Below are 20,213 nucleotides of genomic sequence, written 5' to 3' on the forward strand. Positions count from 1 at the left end.
CTTGCGAAAAACGTTGGTGCCTCCTGTAGCTGCCTGTCGGAGATGTAGATGGTGTTCCGCCAAGTCCTCTTGGGTATTGGTGAGTGTAATACCGAGGTACCTGTAAGTGTCTTGCTCGGGAATTTTTTCGCCATTCAGCAGGCAGTTACCTAAATTAGGCTCTTGAGGTCCAACCAGCTACATCACTGCCGACTTTTTGTTGTTACAGCGAAGGCCTCGAGCATCCGTCTCCTCATCGGAAATGTATACCAGTTCCTGCAAGTCTTCTGCAGTCTCCGCAATCAGTACAATGTCGTCCGCCAATGTAAGACCCGGCAGTACCCAATTAACCTCCTCTCCTTCCTCTAAATGCACCAATGAGAACCTGATTCCAGACTGAACCAGACGCCTCTCGAGTTCCGACACATGGAGGATGTACAAGAGCGGTGAAAGCGGACAGCCTTGTCGGAGACCCCTTGTCACCGTCACTTCTTGTGATTTGGCACAATTTAGCTCCTTTTTTACCGCGTTGCCTGAGTACAGACATCGGATCAGCGTTAACCACTGGTGCGGAAGACTAAGCTCTTCTAAGTACAGAATCAGTAGGTCATAAGGCACACTGTCATAGGCCTTGGCGATATCAAGAAAATAGCACAGCAGAGTTCTTTCTTTTTTACGTGCGAAACCTCAATACATTGGGTGGTCGTAAAATAGTTATCTTCCAGTCGGCGATCCTGACGCAAGCCTCCCCGGAGCTCTGTGAGCATTTCATTCCCCTCTGCCCATGTCGCTATATTTCCTTTCACGATACGCGCGAAGACTCGGTATATCGTGGAAGTCACTGTTAGTGGCCGATTGTCCCGAAGGAGAGAACACACAGAACGGTAAAGCGTCATCTAGACTCTGTGCGTCAAAACGTACGAATTCGATAGCACACGCTGCGGTAAGCATAACAGCCGTTCGCAAAACAGTGGCGCGTCGAAAGAGGGGAGGGAAAAAGGGGTACTGCTCGAGCAAGTGGGGTCTATGGGCAGGTCCGTAACCGAGCTCATTTAATGACGGTCTAATAGCGTTGGCCATAACGCCTCGTTAAACTGTTACGTAAAGAGACACTATGACGTCACGCGACGCTGTATGCGTCACACTCCTACCCGATAATACTCGGGACCCGCCGGCGATGACTCGCCAATATTTTCAAACACATTCTCCTTGTGTGCACTCTGGAGCTCCTGGCACTATTGTATTTTCTGCCGTTCTGTACTCGTGATGTTGGGAACCTGCATCGCCAGACGCAAATACGCCGTAATTTCTAGATGTTTACGCTTGCGGGCGTTGTGGGCTCTTCTGACCACTGCAAATTACGTCCGTTTTCGGCGTTGTAGTTAGCGTAGTAGGATGTAGGGTGTCCGTCGTCGATGTTGCCGAATCCTCGAAAAAGATCTCCCGCCCCACCGCGGGAATCGAACCCGGGTCCGCTGTGCGCAAAGCGGAGGAGTTATCAAAAAGCTACGTCACGGCGTTTATAACCCACTCTATAGTCGGGCTCCTTGTAGTACCCGATGGCCACTGCACGCGCTTTCTCGAAGAAAGAAAAAAATGGCTGATCACGAAAGGCCGTTGTAGTCCTCACAATGGCAAGAGCTCGTGCCGGGAAACGAGCTTTCACTCGTTTCACAATAAAAGAATAAACTGGAGCGTTCGGAACAAAATGGTTGGATGTTTATTTTGTTCCGAACTCTTTTGTTTACGGACCCCATTGTGCGTGAACATGATGCCGATGCCCAACGACTTGGCCGCGACGCGTCGCCTCTATCGCTGCATCGGTACTGAGGATTAACTAAAGACTGCTCATTTTTGTCGGGTTCCCCTTCCTTACCCCTTCCCTTTATTCCTCCGCCACCCGATTTTGACGCGAACATCTGGCGTTGGCGTTTTCGGGGGAGACTAGTGGTGATATCGAGGAACTCCCTCTCCAACTTCCTCTTTCTTCTGTTACACCACCTCTTCCTCTCCAACGCCCTGTCCCGCGTGTCTAAAATCTCGCGAGAGAGCCATCCAGACGCTCTGGGAGTGATGGCTTTGCTGTTATGGATAGGACGCATGCAGTGTCAGGCACGAAATTGACAAGTTCGCCTCCTCAAACCCTGCCCGCCAAGAAACAAGATAAATACAAAGTGAGAAAGACTAAGATGAAAAGGAGGAAGAAGTAAACAAAAAAGACCGTAGACTTCCATCTCTCCCCTTCTATGCCTCACTACATCTGAGAAATTTGCCCGCACACCCAATATTGCTCAATGCGAGTATAGGTCTGCGATTTGAAGCTTGCAAGGTCGTTCGTTTATCGATATACTTTATTTTTCGCTCGGTCTCTCTCTTATTTCCTTTGTTCTTGGGCTTCTATCGGGTTTGATTGATGTTCCTCGTGCCTCCGGCTGTTGTTGTACGGCTGCAGTTCGGAAATCACGTGACACGCCAAGTTGGAAGTACGAGCTACAATGTTCGCCTTCTGGGTCAACTTTTGTTGGCTCTTTTCCGGGACACGTGGAAGCGGAAGTTCGGGCGTAGACTTCCACTCTCGTTTCTGGTTTGGCCCGTTTACCCACGCAGCGTTTTTATCCAAAAACCTCGGCTGTCGAGTGTCTTTGTACATAATTTCGGATATGCCAATATATTTTTTGTGGGGGTTTCAGTTTCAGGATTCCGTCGAAAGTGGGAGTTCTCAACAAAATCGCAAGAACAGGATAAAAACAAAAAAACGTATACATCATTAAAAATGAATTGCTGGCATTTTGTTGTTTTTGTGAAATGTACACACATTTGAATTAATTTTTAACGCGATCCCTAACATACCTGAACTATATAGCACAATTTATACATTTCTAGAAAGGAGATCTTAGGCGCCTGTTTCCGCCTTGAGCGGCGTCGGCGTCGGCGTCACGCGGTGCATTATGGGAAACGTCCCAGAATGCAACTCGCGGGACCGTCGTCACGTCACTAGGGTCACCGGTGACATCGCGAGGGCGACGTTTTGGCATCCTGCCGAAACGTCACCGCGGTGCATTATAGGACGTTTCCCATAATGCACCGCGAGGACGTTTCGGCAGCATGACATTTCGGCACCGCGCGGTACATTATAGGAAATGTCCCATAATGCGCGGTGACGCGCACGTTGAATTATGGGACGTTTCCCGGGAGGGAGGAGGAGGAGGGAGGAGTAAGAGGGGAGGAGGAGGATGAGGGAGGAGGAGTATATGAGGAGGTAGGAGGAGAGGGTACGGATAAGGATGAGGGGCCCCATACCGTTCCCTCCGTACCCTTCCCTCCTCCTCCTCAAGAGCTGCGCTCTAATTCGGCATTAGAGGGAGTTGTAAACGTCTTACTTTTTTTTTTACAATTTTCAAGCAGAAAATTCTAAACGAGTCCCAACTAGACACAAAAGCTAACTGTTTTTCACTCCACTGCAGTCGTTGAACGCGTTGGAATGCGAAAGCCCAACGCAGTACGCAGGCGACTCGAGTGCTAACGTGTTGGACGAGGGAGTTGAAAATAACGGCAGCTAGCTTTAGGGCTACCTTCTGGTCATTCCAACCACGGCTCGGCATTTTCACGTCCTCACGCACTCTCGTATTTTTCGCCCCCTCAGTTTCTCGGCGCATAAAAACTAAGGCCTGCGCGCCTCTCCGTGACGTCAGTGCAGCTAAGCCAGAGGGCGGAGAAACGACAGTTCCATGGACTGGAAATCCACTGGGGTCTCCCCGCACAAGTACGAATCGTGTCGATTGCGCAAACATTTTTTTCTTTTTATGTGAGTACGGACGTCGGCCGCACGGACGGACGGACGGACAATTCTAGACCCTAAGGAGCTTCGCCCCTAAAAGGAAAAACAAAAGGATAGACCGTCGCGATTCAAACGGGAGTGGCTCCCCGTAGTGTGGCTAGAGCAAAACAATATTCTCCGACACACCGAAATTTCCGCGATTAAAGTCAGCCGCGCTCGAGTGCAGAAGTTTTATAGGTCCCGCGTCAGGTTGGGCGGCCATGTTTGTAAAAAAAGAACAAATACGAATACAGGTGACGCTGTGGGATTTAAGGGGTCGTTTGTTTTAATTAAGAACGAGCTGTTTTAGAAGAGTTAAACTGGCGAATGCGTCACGAAATATGACTGATCGACTACGTGTCAGAAGGGCATCATGCAATAAACGAGCGTGACAAAATGAATAGTTCCGTCTCATAAGAAAACTTCCTTATTCCCTCCGTCTGGGGTTAAGTGTATCGGTTTACAGATGTGTCGAGGTTCCTTCGAAGTTTATTTTAAAACAATGCTAAGTTCCAGAAGAACTGAGTGTCGCTTTGTTGGGTGGAGGTTGCGCTGCATCCATGCATTAAGGCATAAATGTCCCCCTTGCATGTATTGTTGAAGAATACATGTTAGTGAACAAGTTAAGGATGCATTTTAGAACTGTTTGAGGTGAGTGGTCGCTTTCACAAGTTTCCCAGACTTCGAACTCTGGCAGCGTAGTTAATGTCAAGTCCCTGACAACTTTTCGTTGGTCATGTAACCGGAAGGACAGAGCGATGGGCTGAGGCGACATAAGCTTGTTCATCACCATTTCAGCCTGCATCACCACACTAACAACCAGTTGCGTTCGAAGGTGCAGTTTCCCTCGATTTAAAACATCTGTCAGATGATGATCCGCTGCGTCTTGTATCAGGACTCGTCCAAAACCAAATGTTTCCGTAGTATTCGCCCCTGAATGTCTCGACAGCCACACAGCCGTAGTATCCAGCTACGTAGGTTCATAGTTGGTGATACCGAATGAAGGAGCTAAAAGACAGCGTAAAATATTCTGCGCAGGTGACTCGTAAAGTAAATTAAAATAAAAAAATTAAAAAAATTCTTTGGACGTGGTCGCTTGTTCTAAAAATACCTACTATCGCCTCTTTCAGACTAAACGAAACATCGGAGTTGCTTACCGTACCATCATCCTTCTGGGCGCAGTTAGAATTTGGAAGTGAAAGAGTACAAGCAAAAATCAAATAACTGCCGAACCAACATTCAGGTCCCCTCAAAGTAAAACCGAGCGCCGGAGCGGCGACCGAACTGCATCGCCGCGCTATCTTGCAGCGCCGGCTGAAACTGATAGCTGCCCTCTGCGCATGCGCGCGTGCCGTCCGCGCCGTCCTCCGTCTTTCTTGTTTGATCCTCGCACTATCAGTGTCTCGAACTGCGAAACGCTGTTCCGATAAACATCGTTAGGTGTTCGGCTCACACGCAGAGATAACGTTGAGGGCAGGTGGGAAAGGGCCAGTGTTGTCGATGAGCACCGCCCCTTGTGCTATCAGGTGTCAATTTTAGGAAAATCGTTGCGCCGCTCGAACCACCGATAACGTGTGGGTTGGAAGAGGAAAACGGAGGCCCCAGCGGAAGGCACGTTCGCATGCGCAGACGGCACCTATCAGTTCCAGCCGGCGCTGCTAGATAGCGCGGTGATGCAGTTCGGTCGCCGCTCCGGCGCTCCGTTTGACTTTGAGGGGACCTGTACCTTTGAAGAGCTTCTAACTTGAGCATTTTCTCCGAAATTGCTTTAATTCATTGGATACGCCGTCGCTCGTTGGTTGGGAAGGAGTGTATTCTGTCCTTCGGTTATCCGGCATAATTTCCCCGACACCACAGCACACAACAGTTACAAGGCATTGATCCTCACATTCGCGCACACAAAAACGAAAGACGGTTACAAATCTCTGTAAAGCGAAATTAGAGCGCAGCTCTTGAGGTATTTTGATTTTGCGGTATACCCTGCTTAAGAGTTTGAGGAAGAAATATATATATATATATGTATAAATATATACTTCAGGTGATTACGTAAGGTCAGGTGATCACGTTACCTTACGTGATCACGTAACTTCAAGCGATCACGTAGCCTTCTTCCTGCGCATTACCTCACACAGTTACGATCACTTAACCTTACGTGGTTACGTGATCACGTAACTTCACGTGATCACGTAACCTCACGTAATCACGTAACCTTCTTTCGCCACCCTCCTCCTCTTCCGTGTCCTCCTCTGTCTTTGTACCCTCCTATTTGGTATCCTCCCCTCCTACTCGTATGTCACCTCCCTCTTTCTGCGTACCCTCCCGTCCTCCTCCATACCTTTCCCCTTCACCCTCCTTCTCCATACCTTTCCCCTCCTCCTCCTCCGTACCCTCCCCTCCACCTCCTGCGTACCTTTCCCTCCTCCTTCGGTTACGCCGACAGCGACGGCGACGCCGACGCAGGAAAACATGGGAACGAGCGCATAAGAGCTGCCCTCTAAAGCACTAGAGAATCTGGCCGCCGACAGACGCAGTGGATATGCAGGTGTCTTGTCTGGATATCCGCACTTCGAACGGCAATTCTACGTCGACCGTTTGCCCACACCTTATGCGTGGCCTTGCGTCCCTTCGAGCCGCCTGCAGTCTGATAAAGTTACGCCGTCACGTCAAGTAATCCTCTCCTTTTATTCGGTTTAGTGTGTGCAACCTAAAACACACTTCCATTTTTGACGCTCAGACCGAACGCATCTGAGGTGACGGTGCTTGAAAAAAGAAAAAGAAAAAGAAAGAGAAACGTATTTGCCGGGGTTATCCGCACTGCTGCGTCAGCATTGCCGCAGATGCTCGGCGGTGAAAACCCTCTACTGGCTTTTCTCGCTTCGCCTAGGAGCAGCGACGTAGCTGACGTGAGAAAATGAAACGCTCAGGCTTCACTTTCCAGGAAGTTTCACTCTGCTGCCCTCGGCACACCACAACGGGCGGGACTATGTTGAAATTTTAAGAGCGAATTCGGACACTCGCTCCCCTAAGATCGCAATAAAGCTTGAGACACATAACTTTGAAGATGCCTACATTAAAACTTTTACAGTTTATTCTCCGAATTCAAGGACCTCTTTAGCTCTTCTTTAAAGTGCTGCACACTCCTCTTCTGAATCAGTCAACTGATACCCGACGACTAAGGCACACGAACTCTTTCCACAAACCTGGACCTCTAAATGCCATAGCCTAATCACCCTCGGCGGCCTCAAAGAAGCATTTTTTGTTGTTGTTTATTTGCCTGTTTATTTCTTGCCGTGCGTCCTTCATTAGTTTAATCCGGTGAAAAGGAAGACGATCTGGGTTCCAGGGCGAGCTCCATTGATTTCCCATCGCGTCCTGTTTTGCTGGTTCTCCTCGCAGGCCCTTTCCAATGTATGCTTTTGCAGGGGCCCTTTTTTTCGTCGGCTGGGTGACTTCGCGAGTATCGGACTCCTTCATTTAGCTGCTCCTTTTGTGCGCCGGTCATCATTTCTCCGGTCATTGTTCTCCTCCTGGCACGGCAAGCCTTGGGATATTGTCTTATTTTCTTTCTTACTGTCGTTCCTTCTTTCACGGTTCTTGATCGCGTTGCAGCTTCCTCTGCTTTCCCCATTCCCCTGGTTAGAGCCTGTACCTTCAGGTCACTCTCCAGGCTAGCGTATCAGCCTATAAACACAACGTACGCGAAACGTTTTCTTTTTGTCATACGATTTGTACACAAAATAAAAGAAAATACAGTAAAATACATTTTTTATTTGAAAAACTACGAAACGCGTTAAGTAAACACGTGTCAAAGACTTACAATTTTTTTTACCAAGAAACTACTCCATATAAAAGGGCACAAACTTACGAAAATAAGCTTCTGGATATGTATTTCTCGAATATATAAGAAATATATGCATATAGCCATTACATTAGTTACCTTATTATTGCAGAAATTAAGCTAACGTTTCTAAATGTGGCAAAATTGCACTGCAATGTAAAAACAAAACTCTCTTTTTTATTTTATTTAAACTCTCCTTAATCATCTGCAATGACTCGCACTGACTTTGATGGAAAACATTGAGTAACTTGTAATCTCAAAAAGAAAAAAACAAAAACAAAAAAACTAGAAACCTTCACTTAAATTGATCCAGCTTGCCTTTGTTATAAGGGTATTGCCGCGGAACGTCGGCTCCAGAGACGCATTTTCTAGAAACTACGAAGACTGCTGAACCTTAGAACAAATTTGTCGCATTTTCTTAGGGGCTGATAGTACAACGGGCACACCATACCTGCTGGCCACTTGTTTTAGGTTATGCGAAATTTTGTGCAGGTATGGCATAACCGCCACCCGGTTTTTTTCTACGGGGCGCCTAGTTTTTTCACCCCCTTTTACATTCTTCACCAGCGCTCCTATCACTTCGATTAAGACCTGATTCGGGAACCCTGAAGATTTTAGTCTATCGATCTGGCCCAAGAAACTCCGATGAATGGCATGGAAACATGACTTTTTTAGGGCTGAGGTGAGGCAAGAGATAGCAATGCCTCAATTCACCACCTTGGAGTGCGAGGATGTGTAGTGAACAATACCTTTTTTTGGAACGTGGTGAGAATGCCCAGCACAAGTGATCGGCGTGCAATGAGAGGAAAAGGTCTAAGAATTGCGACGCCCCTTCGTTAGGTTTCTCAAAGGTAAAGGTGAGCCCAAAACCGCACGTATGAAAAATGTCCATAATCGTAGTAACTAAATCTTGATCCGCAGTCTTTTTGTACAGTAAAAGAAAATCAGCTACATATCTGAACACGTTGGTGACAGGCGTGGACTTAATAGCTAAAGCAATGGCACGGTCGATTCTCGCAAGAAAAATATCGCTTGAGACTGGCGCGACAAAAGACCCAATACACACCCCCGATTTTTGTAAAAATAGCCTGTTTTGCCATCCAACGAATGTAGAATTTACATAAAACTGCAGCAGTTCAAGAAAACTGTCTGCCAACATAAAAGAAGCCGAAGGACTGCACCTGGAGGTCTTTTTCAGTGCAAAGACGCACAAGGAAGCCTGTCCTTTTCAAGCTATAGTCACTGAGAGGGGTACGTGGCAACGCCAAATGACGGCCTTTCTCCAAAAACATCTCTCCGCTTTTCGGATTGAGGATCCCTTCTTGGTTAAGAATTCTGAAACTGTTGTTCAAACCTTAAAGACAAATGCATTTTCCAATCACAGTGCATTTAGCATAGATGTACAAGACCTTTTCTATTCCCTTCCTATTGACCCTTTACTTAGCTCAGTTAGGGCCTGCACTGAATCCCAAGACGAAATCGCTTTCCGGAACTCAAGTGGAGTGACTACAGACAGTGTTCTTGAACTACTGCAGTTTTATTTAAATTCCACATTCGTTGGATGGCAAAACGGGGTATTTTTACAAAAATCGGGGGTGTGTATTGAGTCTTGTGTCGCGCCAGTCTTAAGCGATATTTTTCTTGCGAGAATCGACCGTGCCATTGCTTTAGCTATTAAGTCCACGCCTGTCACCAACGTGTTCAGATATGTACATGATTTTCTTTTATTGCACAAAAAGACTGCGGATCAAGATTTAGTTACTACGATTATGGACATTTTTCATACGTGCGGTTTTGGGCTCACCTTTACTTTTGAAAAACCTAACGAAGGGGCGTTGCAGTTCTTAGACCTTTTCCTCTCATTGCACGCCGATCACTTGTGCTGGGCATTCTCACCACGTTCCAAAAAAGGTATTGTTCACTACACATCCTCGCACTCCAAGGTGGTGAAGAGAGGCATTGCTATCTCTTGCCTCACCTCAGCCCTAAAAAAGTCATGTTTCCATGCCATTCATCGGAGTTTCTTGGGCCAGATCGATAGACTAAAATCTTCAGGGTTCCCGAATCAGGTCTTAATCGAAGTGATAGAAGCGCTGGTAAAGAATGTAAAAGGGGGTGAAAAAACTAGGCGCCCCGTAGAAGAAAAACGGGTGGTGGTTATTACATACCTGCACAAAACTTCGCATAACATAAAACAAGTGGCCAGCAGGTATGGTGTGCCCGTTGTACTATCAGCCCCTAAGAAAATGCGACAAATTTGTTCTAAGGTTCGGGAAAAGGCGGAAAAATTATCCAAAAACACGTGCCACAAAAAACATGTGCGGCCATTTGTTCCCTGTTCATCGGGCGTTGTTTATAGCATTCCTCTTTCATGTGGAAGATGCTATGTTGGACAGACGGGACGGTGTCTGAATGACCGGCTACAAGAGCATAAAATTTCTTTAACATCTAATGTAGGAGGTCACCTTTCGGTGCACTGTAAAACCTGTGTGTGCACTCCATCTTTAGAATGAACCTTAATCATTGGCCGCTTTAAAGAAATACAAACGCGCGAGGTGCTCGAGGCGTTCACCATCTTGAGCCTGAGCGATCGCTGCGTTAGCCAGCCGTCGGTTGCTTTGAGCGAAAAAGAAGTTGCCTTCTTGCGATCATTTGACTGCGGATGATCTGTTTCCCCCTGGTGACGTTGTCCCCTGTAAAAAATAGTGCTTCATCTTTCTCTTCTTCACTTAATATACTAGAGTTGTGAGTGCGCGCCTGTCTGTGTTCTGTGTTCCTTCCTCGTTTTCCTCGTCTCTTTGTGCGCGATTTTAACCATATAGGCTGTAGAAAGTCAAGTTGTTGCTATCTTAGGTTTATATTTGTGCTTCATTGTGCGTGCCACTGTGGACGATAGTTTAGAATTGTGCGCGCATCCCATTATCATGAAACTCAAAAGCCTCACACGTGTAAGGTCTGTCTCCATGAAAACCAGGTTAGGGCAGTAGTTTCTGGAAAGTTGGTACGTTGATGTTCAATATATTCTGTGAAAACAAACCGAGTCACTATTTCTTAGTACTGATGCGCGCCGTACAGGGAAATACAGGTAGAAGTTATAACTGCAGGGGTTTTTGTTTGTTGGGTGTTTCTCTGTCAGTTCATACAATGATTGTTTGGGTCATATGCCATAATCTCCTGTACAATACATATTATACGAAATATATGTCCTTAGGAGAAGCATTCAGCTATATACCTATACGTATACAGGGTGTTTCAAGAAACGCGGGTCAAATCATACCCGGTAAAAGTTCGTATCACATATACATGTTGATGTAGTATTGTTCCCTGACAAAGGGCCCGTTTGGAAACGAGAGCAGTGTTTGATATAATCTGTGAGTAATTGCGTGTACAAATTAACTTAGCAATTAATAGCTTTAAGGCATCGGTTCTGCTATAAACATGGTGGGCACCATCGAAACCTCTAAAAATCACCCACGATATAAATATATAAGGCACGCGCAGCATTCTACGGAGATGTGAAAGAACTCATTTTGCACGCGTTCTAAAAGCGGGTGGGTGGGTGGGTGGGGAGTTTTAAAGGACGGCGTAAGGAGACAGCAATATAAAACTAAGCCAAGGGCAGCACGACGTTCTACACCTTGCGATAGAATAGCACCGCAGTTTTGCCTTAGTCGGTTCTAGAAAATTTCTATTTGGAGCCGACGTCGTGCTAAATAGCTCAATTTAACTGAAGGTTATTTGTTATTCGTTTTTTCAAGTCATATGTTACTCAATATTTGTCATCAAGAGTTAGTTCAAAACACTGCTTACAATTGAAAAAGCTAAAATGATCATAATACATATTTTTCTATTATTGGCGACGGGCTTGTTTGCCACATTTAGTGAAATCAGTTGAGTTTCTGCATTATGAACGCAACTACAGTAATGGCTAAGGAATCCGTTTTTTTATATATTTGAAAAATTTATTTAGATATCCTCATTTCGATACATGTCGTGCCATTTTATATAATGTATGGTGTGTTGGTAAACGATTTGTGAACATGTCTTACAAACGTGAATACTTTAGGGGTTCGTAACTTTTGAAAAAAAAAAAAAAATATATATATATATATATATACATACATAATTGTAACTTTTTAATATTTTTGTTGATGTCGTAAACCTTTTGTAAAATAAGTAGAACAGATTATTAATACGCCCAGGCTTAGGTCTGATTTTGGCGGCTGAACAAATGACCATAGAAAATGCCTGGCATTCTCCAGGCCTCCAAATTTCAAATTGTATGTCTCCGGAAGGACATTAGCTACAACGTTCAATTATAGCTTAAATACCAAGAACATTTTTTTCACAATATGTTTCATATGAATATAAAACAAAATGATGCTAGAACCATCATTGAACGATATGACGTGGACACAGCAAAAAAGACATGCGTGCACAGTGCGTCCAAAATGACGACTTTGTGTGTTGCGAGTTCCTACCTTCATATGGGTTTACCAAAGTAAACAATTATGGTAGCCTGTCTGCCCTAATGTCTGGCACTACTTCAGTACAGGATCCATGAAAAATTCGTGTATTTGTTGGAACACATTTACTGCAATTAAAACAAAACTAATGAAAGGCCGACCCCCACACACGCCAAAAAGAAATAATGACGACAGTTTCTAGCTGTGCTTTATACCAGGCATGCCGACCTCCTTTCGATGACAGTCCGCATCTATCATTAGAAGGAACGACATTTAAAGGGCCACAAGCTTTACCAGCGACGTGAATTTTTGACGCACTATTTTTCATACCCCTGCCTGTGTGGGATACGGCCCATTCGTCACATGTCGATTCGTCATAGGGCAACTGGTAACAGGCCCGTTCGTCACAGCGGAACATTGGTCATAGGGTGATTCGTCACGCTGGCAGTTCGTCACACAATGACTTCAAGATTGTTAAACGTTTTTTTTTTGTTTTTCTATGTTGTTTTCTTAGGAAAGTTACGAAAGGGGGCCACTTTATTAAATCCATGCAAGGCCAGTGAGGTTTACTACGGGCAAACAAAAGCATGTCCCAATGACCCCAAGTTAAGGCAGCCTGCAGCCTTTAGCCTGCATGTTGTCTTATTGGGGTCAACTTTCTTACAAAAGAACTTCGAGAACATAAAGTTCACAATAGAAAAAAGCCCACCAAACACGATTCTTTTTTTTTTATGCCCCGTTTTAGGGCTTATTATGCCGGTTGCCCTCTGATTATAAAAATATCACTCTCGATTTCTAAATGGAGGTAGTTACTTACTAAGAGAGGTGGCGATATGCTTCTTCACGAAAGACATTCCTACACTTGCATTAAGGTTTACGAAACTACGTTCTATTGGGCCTGCCGGCGAAGAGGAGTTTGTAAAACTAAAATAGCCTCCGATCACGCCAAGACTCGTGTAATCTCTTGTTCAGGACACCATACGCATGCATTTGACAACACCAAGATAAACGTGCTTGGGTTCGTCATCAGATGGAGGAAAAAGCTGGTATGTACCAAAATCTGTTCCTGCTCTTATATTCCCAAAACAAGGTCACTAATGTCCTTTATTTTAGTGGAAGGCCGTCTAGCACCACACCAAATTCTTCTGGCTGCGGTTGCCTGTGTCAGTGACCACACTGCTTTGCAGATTCCCGCACCGCCAACACTTCGGCGCACCATCCGCAAGCAGAGGCAGCGGGTGAATTTCGAGTACAGCGTATCATCTTGCAGAGCCGACATACGATCGAATGCCCACAGAGTTTAAAGTAAAGTGTATTGCAGTGCAAAATCACAGTGCGCGACATATTATGATAATAATGACTGTTTTACCTGCATGCAGACCACAGCCAAAGGAGACTCCTTTCTCTTCCATGATAGCGGAGAGGGCGACGGCGAAAGAATGCTGATCTTTGCTACCGAGCGCAACTTGAGCTGTCTGGCTCAGGCGACTACGTGGTTCGCGGACGGGACCTTTAAAGTGACCCCGGCACAGTTCTACTAAATGTACACGGAGCATGCCACAGTCAACGGCGTGGTAAAGCCAATGGTTTACGGCTTGCTGCCCAACAAATCTGAAGCTACCTACAAAAGGTGAGCATTCAAGAGCTCTGATAAACGTATAAAACGATACGCTCGGTGGTCCTATTATTGGATATGTGTTCAAACACTTCAAAATATGTTCGCTCGTATTAAGCTTTTCGACGTCGTTCTGAGTCACATGGGGGGGCAACTGCCTTGAGGTGGCTTACACGGGCTTCAAGATAGCGGCCATCAACGATACATGGAGTCTTTTTTCACTTATCCCGGTCGGTGTCTAGGAAGGTGTGCTCCAGTGGTCACCAGAGTCGCTACAATTCAGATGACGAGTTTGCTGTTCTGGTAGGCGGCATTCTATTTATATGTCTTATTTTTGTCTTCAGGTAAGCTTACTTTATTTCTTGTTGATTTTCAAATGGGAATGCATCCAGCATTGGCCTTCTTGCCAATCGCCGACATTCCCGAGGCCTTCAATGTACTTCTCGAGGTTTTCCGAACCGATGCCTCATTAGTGGCGGACTACTTCGAGGACGTGTATATCGGGAGACCCCGTCGAAACGGCTTGTCGTTGGCAGACTTGGACGTAGTTCAACTACTCTACTCAAACTACTGTAGTTTAACTACTTTTTCGAGTAACTTGGTAACTTTCAATTACAAGTTGATTTGGGTAATTAGTAGTTTAATTTAACTACTTTTTTCAGGTAACGTCTACTCAAATTACCAACTACTTTCGAAATTATTTAGTGCTAATTTTGCCCATCACAAAAGTTTGAGCGTAGAAATGAATAAGACGCCGGCAGATGAAGTGGCATTCCCGAACAAGGGGGCCCCTTGTTCAGGAAGGCGTCCTTGGGCCAAGGTGGCGACGAGCAGCCAAAACATAACACCGGCACGCACGAACACAGGAAGAGATGCTTAACAAGCCTTGGTCGGGTATTGACCTAATCCGGTAATGCACGAAGGCGCCGCGTTTCCAGCTGCAACCGTGAAAGACGGGGACACTCACCGCTCATTCACACTGGAAGCGGATCCGCGTTCGCAAAGCGGTTGCGAACGCGGTTGTATAAGGATCCAGTACAATTGCACGCCCACTTGATGTCATCGAGGGCGCGTGCAATTGTACTGGATCTTTATACAACCGCGTTCGCAACCGCTTCGCGAACGCGGATCCGCTTCCAGTGTGAACGAGCGGTCAGAGAGTTGTTGTTGTTTTCGTGTTGTCTGTCTTTAGTGAGTTCTGACTCAAGCGGTAGGTTCCACGGGAGGCGTCACTGGAGTGACCTCGCAGCTGGGCGCCTGTTCCCATGGTCGCCTTGTCGTCAGCGCATACGCCTTTGCAAAGCAGTACTCCCCGCGCACAAACCCTGGCACGGATAATCCGTTCTTGGGAGCACGTTCCCGCTTCCAGCTGCAACTGTATACGAGGGACGATGCTTGTTCACGTAATCCTTCGCGTCCTTCCGATCATCCATGCCTGGGATATCTCCTCTTTGTTAAAAACGATTTACTTGTCAGGCGCGTCAAAATATTGTAGTCGCCGGCGAGGATTGCGAGTTACCCTTGGGAGATCCTTTTGTTGGACCCGGCGTCAGCGGCGAAGTATACTCGGTTCCATCTTCTGTTAAACCAAAACAATTTTTTTCTTCAGTAGCGTAGCACTAGCTCTACAACGGGACGCGCAGTCGTCCGGATGATCTAATCGTCGTGGCTCGAGACTTGAACCCTTGACGGTCTGGAGCACTCGCTCAGCGTACTCTCAGAACGACGTCGGAATAAGGAGAGGCCAGTCATAACAATCTCAACCTGACGAAGAAAAAAAAAAAAAGGAAAGTTTGTTATAAAATACCCTCTACCCGAGGCAAACCTCACATGTTTCGTCATGGACACCTAAGATGCCGACACTCGCTTACCTGACCCTGCACAGCCTGTTTCTCAAATTCAACGCTGCCGTTCCATCCAGCCCGTCGGTGGAACGTCTATTTAGCTTGGCTGGGGACGTCTTTAAAAGGAAAAGGGGAAAACTCTCCTATCAAGGACTTTGAAAGTCAATTGCTTCTGCGAGCGAATAAACTATTTTGGCGCAAACGCAAGCCATAAATAGACTGCATTTATTTTAGGCTCGCGGGGTTTTTCATTGATCAAAACTGCTGTTCATTTTGCTACCACCAAAATATAAAAAAGTAACTTCGAAAGTAACTTCAAAGTAACTCGCTACTTTTTTACAGTAGTTAGTAGTTTACTCAATTACTATTACAAATGCGTAATTTCTACTCTACTCCAATTACTTTTGGCGTCGATACTCAGTAACTTAACTTAACTACCTTTTTTGAGTAATTTGTACATGTCTGGTCGTTGGCCACCTCCCCTCCTCTGGTTTGGTCAGTCAGAGAATCAACACTAGCAGAACGGCCAACAAGGACGAACAGCAGCATCGAAGCGCGGCTCCGGGGACTGCACGTTAGAACTGACCTAATCCTCTGAGAACTCGGACGTTTTCTGTAGTACATTTTTGCATTTGTGGCTCAAAATTTCAGTACGGTGCCCAATCAAAAAACTTTCTCCACGAGTGTGTGTGTTCTTTTTTCTTGTTATCCTTAACAGAGATGAAGCTGGCTCAAGTAGCGGGCGGCACGACATCTTCGAGAGTGTCCAAGAAGCACGACGACAGCAACCGGCGTCTTCAGATCATTGTGAGCCGCTACAATGGTCGCAATCGTCTAGAAACCCTGAGGGTGGTAGCTCAGAATATTGCTTTTTAATTTTTTTTTTATTTCGCTCAATAATTCTGTTGTTTTCTAAGTACAACGATGACTTGTTTTGATGTTCCCTCTCTTTAGTAAAATTAAATATACCGTACTAATCTTTATTGCATGCTCAGCCAGGTGAATATATGTTGGGCAAATTCAAATATCCGGTTCGCACAGTGACAAACGTTCCTAGGGACAAATTCCCCTATGACGAATGTTCCGCGGTGACGAACGGGCCTATTACCAGTTGGCCTATGACGAATGCGCACATGACAAACGGGCCTACACCCGCCTGTGTATCCCGCAAAAAAAAAAAAAAAAAAACAAGTAAAATTGCAACAACAAAAAAAGTAATGAAGAACTTTTGTGAAATTTTCGCTAACGTTGCCGAAGCTCTTCGACCGCAATTTTTTTCTCTTACTTAAGAGCCCCCAAAAATCTGAATCGAGAAACAAAAAGTACTCAGCAGACCGAAAAGCCCTTACGCATATCCGGAGAAGCAAAACAGGCTTTCGTGCGATGGGTCGCACGTGAGATAAAGCAGAAACGGGATTCCGCGAGACTTCACTTTCCTTCCTTTCTTCCTTTTCGGAAATATGTTCTCGTTTATTCATGTGCTTCTAAACGATCGACTAAAGAAGACAAAAGCCGAAAGGCGAGGAAAGGTCGTTAGAAACTACATGTAAAATCGACGCCCCACCAAACGAAAAAAAAAAAAAAAAAAGGGAAACTGCGATTGCAAGGACAGGACCCGCAGAGACGCCTTGACCAATTCGAAAGACAACACTTGATATCTTAGGGTCGCGGAGTTCTGATCCTTATCAAGAGTCAGCTGTGTGCCATTTTTTTTTTCGGGGGGAGGGGGGGGGGGGGGGGGGTACCGCTAAGTCCTGCTGTCTAGATCGCTGCCTCAGATTGGAAATAGGAAACTGACGCGTAGATTGAGATACCGAGCGTGGTCTTTGGAACAGGCTTACGACATTTGGGAACCGGATATAGCTTAAAGGCAGTCTGAAGGCTACGCTGCAAGTTTTTATAAACGACAGAAAGAAGTATATCGAAGCAGCAGTTGTATATATCTATATATTGTTTTTAATTTTAAGTCAAAGTTTATTGTGGCTTATGGTGGCTATTACCATCCGACCAATTGCCGGATGGTAATTTTTCTGCGTCCTTACGACATCATAGCTGCGGCTCGACTAGGTTTTTAAATCGTGTTCTTTAAATAGCAGATGTAAGCAGGTGCCAATTTTTGTTTGAGCGAGAAATTAATAAAATGTTCATTTCTGCGCGCGTCGACCCTCGAATGGTGGACAACTGAATGAAATCCGGGTTACATTTAGTGCAACGTCTTCGTTGCCGCTTTACGCGCAGAATTCATAAAGTGCTACGTCGAACAACAAGTTGACGTACCACATAAGCACATCCCAAAATGCTTTCAATGCTTTTTTGAAGCACGGTAAACAACATGCTGATATTAGGCAAAAAAGGTTTCTTCGCAGTTTCGAGTTAATGGGGGTTCCCGTTCTAGAGCTTTAAGCGCAGTTATTAAAGTGACAGATTTGTGGTGTGAAGTCTTAAATGTGGCGCGCCGCCTCAGATGCGAGTGTCAATGAAGTCACACGCGGACTTTCATTTTTGTATCTCATTCCCTGTCTGTTACAGACTGTTCACCTCTAATACGAGGAGTGGTGGGGAAAAAATGGCGCAGTCGTTTGGGCAGCGTTGCATCAGAAAGAAGAGTTCGAGTTTGGCGTGGAATGGGGAAGTTCGAAACGCAATTGAGGTTTCCTCGTGACACTCCCTAATCGATGGGATTGGGGGCCACTAAAATGGAGGGTTCTCCATTACAGCTGGACATATGTTCTTACATTACGTGTAATTATATGTCCGCTCGACATCAATGCTTGTATGCCTAATGATGATGGGTCATGTTCGGTTGCGTCACACAATTGGTTTAACCAGGCGCACTTGTTTCTTATTTTCAAACTTATGAACTACGTACTTCTAGAGCGAAAAAATTTCGTAGCTTGGTGATCTCTAAACTTGGCGGTTTCTATTAATATCTTTGTGTAATATATAATATCATCGTAAAAGTTTCCGCCATGCCTTGCTCATCAGTGGAAGGGCGGGCAGTTTAATCTAACACTCTTTTTGTCAGTCTTTTTTCGGAGAAATTTCGGCTTAAGAAGTGATCCACACTCCCAGGTGGGGAAAAATATTGATTTTACCCGCATTTTCGCTCAGGGTCAGCAATGAAACCTACGAATTCCAAATCAAAGGTGCAAATAAATATTGCAGTGGCCATTTTTGTTGTACCCGACTGACTTCTATTAAACTATTGCATCTGCTAGAAATATTAGTGTGTCATTTTCCAGTTATTTTTAAGTTTGTGGTATCCAAAAAGCGTTGCAAGGCTGGTACTATCTGACATAAAAAAAAAAACATATTCCGTTAATTGTTAAACAGAGTGTTTCGAAAATGACACTATCGTACGCCATCAGGGGGTGATTTCATGCGCTTGTCAGAAAACATTTCCCATAATTATTTAAGTTCAGATAGTATCGACTAGAGATTGATTATGTGGACATGTGATCAAATTTACAGCATGTTCAAATATTCTCCGTAGTCTCTTTGAACCTGTTTCATGCAACAAGTTGAAACAAAAATAGTGGTGACAGGTCGGGCCTATATTTGTCTTGACAACATGTGTTAGTGGCGGTATTGGGTCCAGTACTCGTCGTGGCTAGAATTTTGCACAAGATATCTTTCCAACCATTTGGCAATCGATGCCCTAAGTCGCATCTTCGCTAGAAACACAACTTAAGACATAGAAGTGCTCCTACTCTGAAATCTAGCAAATCTTAGAGCTTCTATATTTGCACACTCTTAAATGTAAAGTATCCTGATGTCGCGCATTGCATTTTTAAATTTTTAAATAAGGTGGCTCCGAGGCCCTCTTCGTGTTTATTACAGCATATGCTTGTTTTATTACGTTTCAGATCTCACAGTGCATCCAAGTGGCGTCTTGAACACGCACTGAGTCCTGAAGCTTGGCCATCACGTTGCGTATGAGCGTGGTTCCGGGGACGCTGCGAACGCCGCTGAAACCGTGGTTCAACCTCGGCTTGTGCCCCAAGGCCGCCCTCTACACTGACGCATTGGAAGGAAGAACGGACCTCAAAGGCGCACCAATAAAGTCACCAGAAGGACATCGGTGGCGCTTTGCTGTTGCTCGATTGTGTGTAGGAATGATTGGTTGATATAAGCGACGCGCGAGGACTACTTCAATCGTGGGCGAGTTGTGAACTTTTTTGGAACCTGTAAATACGTCTTGTGACATACAAAATGGCACATTCCATGGTAATGTTGACGAGTCCTGGTGTTGGTGTCTCCTGCTAGATCCGGTCGCCAAGCTCAGGCTTCTGACAAGTTAGATGACGGTGGGAAACAAAACTTTCCTAATCAATCAGTTCCCAGTATGTGGCCATCATCTTGAAGCCGGTTGCCCTATTTTTACCTGACCAATCTACTGGAATACAATTTTCAAGGTATATTGGGTATTTCTGCTGTAAGAATTGGTATTTTGTTACTGCTGAGTTATTACTTGCTCTTTCGAAATTATTAATCACTGGTATATATTGACTTTTTAGTTGCCTTTAAGTACAGTGCTTTATAGACTTATCAATGGATTGTGTAAATTGACAACCTACTTCTAATATATTTTGGGGATAAACAATTAAGCGGCGGACATATTTGCCAAGATAAGATATACGTTTTTTTTTTCGCT

General features: G+C 45.2%; 1 pseudogene; it reads left to right on the forward strand.

Moving 5' to 3' along the window:
- Positions 1-19,639, forward strand: part of LOC8027449 — a 35,740-nt pseudogene extending 16,101 nt beyond the window's left edge.
- The last annotated feature ends 574 nt before the right edge of the window (positions 19,640-20,213 follow it).

This window comes from Ixodes scapularis, unplaced genomic scaffold (assembly GCF_016920785.2).
Source record: "Ixodes scapularis isolate PalLabHiFi unplaced genomic scaffold, ASM1692078v2 PGA_scaffold11__112_contigs__length_91849675, whole genome shotgun sequence".
In the NCBI taxonomy this organism is placed as follows: domain Eukaryota; kingdom Metazoa; phylum Arthropoda; class Arachnida; order Ixodida; family Ixodidae; genus Ixodes; species Ixodes scapularis.